Genomic DNA, 3,189 nt, shown 5'->3' with positions numbered 1-3,189 from the left:
CTTTTAATTTGGCTGCCAAAGTGAAAGCCAGCCAAGCACTTATCGCTAGGCTTTATCTCAACCTGCTAATTAGCGTGAATGCTGTATGCCCCGCTTTCAGTAGGAGTTTGCCTCAACATAATTGTTGCATTATGGACTTAAAAAAACCCAAAACCAACAAGAAATACAAACAAACAAACAAAATCCACCCCCTGCCCCAAATTCCCCTACACGCACATGGAGAAGCCACCTTAAATCCTGGGTAGGCAATCCAGCATCTCGCTGGGTTTTCCCAATGACAGCCTACATGTACAGGAAAAAGCAAGACCCCTGCAGCATAAATCCCCATGCCAGGAAAGCAATCCCACGGCATGGGATGGGGCTGCACCTCGCACCACGTATCAGGTGAGGTGAGGCAGCTGCGGGGTCACAAATAACCTGCCAGCCCTGCAGCCTCCTCCCAGCATCTCCCACCCCATCCTGAGATTGAGATCCCTGCAGGCAGGGCTCACCTCCAAGCCAGCCTCGCTGCCCTTTGCTCACTTGCAAAGGCATATTTGGATCATCTGAACTTGTCCTGCGTGGGTATCACAGTCACAGCAGCAGCTTTGGCCCCACGCTCCTGAACAACGTGCTCACATCCTCCAGCGTGCCCAGCCTGGGCAGCCCACGGAGGAGGGATCGCACCCTCCTGGGACTCTTCAGCTAGAAGCTCCTCTGACAAGTTACCTGGGAACCCCAAGAAAACAGAGGGAGCACTGAGGCCAGGGGACTTTCCATGCCCTGTACCAAGAAGAGGATGACAAATTTGGGTTCTTGCCCCTGCTTTTATTTCTGACTTCCCAGTGGACCCTGAAGGCATCGCAAAACCTCTCCGTACCTTCATCCTCCCGCTTTGCACCGCTAGGTCGGGAAGCAGAGGCTGTCCCTGGAAAAGTTGTTAATGGTTGTAATGTCCTTCAACCCCCCCAGGAGTGGCTGCAATGCTCGCCGGCCACCCGTGGGGGCCGGCCCCCCCCCGCCGTTCATCCTCACCCCGGGGCTGCCCTGCAAACTCGTCTGGTGCCGGGTTATCCTGCCTCCTCTGGGGAAGGCTCCGGAAACAAGGGTCGAACCCTGGCGCTCTGCTTTTAGCTCTTAATTAGCTCTTAATTACCCACTGGCTGTTCAAGGGCAGGCGCTGATCCTCCCCCTAGGAGAAGGGCCACATCCCAGGTTGCATTTTCCCAGTGGTGCTGGCAGGGCAGGAGCCATCTGGCCCCGAGCTGCCTGGCATGTCTCGCGTGCCATGCCAGCAGCCTGCATTAGCTCTGCTCCAGCTCTCCAAGGGCAAGAGGCTCCATCGCAACACCAACAGCTGCCTCCTAATCCCATCTCCGAGCTCCAGCTCCTTTCAGCTGGCACCATCTGCCCACAAAGGGATATAACCCAGTTCATGCTTGGCCATTCATAAATCCACCTGGGCACCCCAGTTTCTGAGGATCTCCACCGTTTGCTCCCCAAACCTCTTCCCTCAACTAGCTTGGTAAACAGCAGGTGGAGATGAAGACATGGGTCCAGCAAGGATGACTCTACCATGCATCAAAAGAAGGGAGCTCCCACGCACTGGGACGTCGCTGTGTTGGACCCTCTTGCCAAGCTCCCTTGTGTTGAGCCAACACTGCTCGGATCTGTTGGGAGAGCTGGAGTTTTCCAGCAAAACGAGTGCCCTGTGCTTGAGGAGTCGGACGACAACCAGAGCCAAACCCATCCTTTTGCTCTACACGTGACACATTTCCATGGCTTTAATGGGAGCCTGATCTAGGTGCTGCTGAGCAAAAAATGCGGCACATGAGAAGGACCTAACCTGGCTACTGAGCACTGGTGGTTAAAAAAGCGCTAAGGACATCAGCGCTATGGAGCTAGACCTGGTGCTATGAGCCACATTTCAGTAAGTAACTGGAGTTTCATGAATGAGACCTTTTGGTAATAGGCCTTGAAATATTTCATCTGTTCTCAGTGCACTTGCTGAACACTTGTGCACAGTTAAACGCAACATGGGCACTGGGATATTTTGCATCTTCACTCCAAAACCGGAAAAATCTCTTGGGAAGTCTTCACCCCCCCAGCTGGTGGGAGGGATGTCTCGGTCTCCCCGGCTGATGTTATGACCATCTCTGACATGGGGGTTGTTACACGGAGCTGAAGAAATAAGCAGCGATTAAAAAAAGAAAAGAAAAAAAAAAAGCCGGTCTGTCCTTTCTTTTTGAAACAAAGAACAAACTCTCTAGAAATGCTAAGAAATTATGCCTTTACCTCCCTCTTAATTATCTAAATGGAAATAAGGAAGAGCTAGGGCTTATTTGCCATCGCATCCCTGGCTGTGCTGAGCCCCAGCACTCCTCTGCCCCAGACCCGGTGAGGACCAGGACATCACCGGGTAACATAGCAGGTTTCATTCGTAGTTGCTCGGTGTCTGAAGCCGTGGTGTAAACGCAGACACAGCCCCATGGTCCGGGAGTCATATTGCCTTCACGTTATAATTTGGCAGCTCCAAAGGTCAAGCCGTTTCTAGAAATAGCCCCAACCAGCAACCGAAGGGCTCTGCTCCCGCAGGTCGCCGGAGGCAGGAGCAAGCGGTTCTGCAAGGACAGGGCACAACGACCAGCAATTAGCCCAGAGAGAGCCCCAGGGATGAGATGGCGCTTACGGGCTGCACCTGCACACGTGGGTTGAGAGGAGCAGGAGGGAAGCGCGAGCCAAGCAGTCACTGGCGAGCAGGCTTTTCGGCCCCCACGTCCCCCACCTCTCTCCCCTTGGCCCATCGATCCAGCCTGTCCAGGTCCCTCTGCAGAGCCTTCCTACCCTCGAGCAGAAGAGATGCTATGACTTGTATTGCAGCAGAGGTGACATACGAGGTGGGACTCTCATTTTGGAGGGTTTCCTTACGACCATACAGCCCCAAAACCTGCTGGCCTAGCAGCTGGTATTGGTAAAGGAGGGATTTTGCCCCAGATCCCACGCAGGGCATTCAGCCTTAGGGTTGGCACTACCTGATCCAAGGCGTGATTATGAACTGGTGAATTATCTACTGGAAGTAAGCGGAGTCTCTGGCTCACATCCTACTATTGGCATGTACTAAACATTTCTCTTTTCACCATTTGGAAGAGATAAAGGGCTTTAACAAAGCCCCTCCAAAGCACATATAATTAGAATTATACCTGAGCCGCT

General features: G+C 53.1%; 1 protein-coding gene across 1 annotated transcript in view; it reads left to right on the top strand.

The window, feature by feature from the left end:
• LOC103919595 (TGF-beta receptor type-2-like) overlaps positions 1-3,189 on the top strand; it is a 33,468-nt gene that overhangs the window by 20,430 nt on the left and 9,849 nt on the right. The gene's annotated exons all lie outside the window — the stretch shown is intronic.

This window comes from Pygoscelis adeliae, unplaced genomic scaffold (assembly GCF_000699105.1).
Source record: "Pygoscelis adeliae isolate BGI_AS28 unplaced genomic scaffold, ASM69910v1 Scaffold227, whole genome shotgun sequence".
Taxonomy (NCBI): Eukaryota; Metazoa; Chordata; class Aves; order Sphenisciformes; family Spheniscidae; genus Pygoscelis; species Pygoscelis adeliae.
Note: the sequence above shows the minus strand (reverse complement) of the source record. Positions and strands in the feature narration are given on the sequence as shown.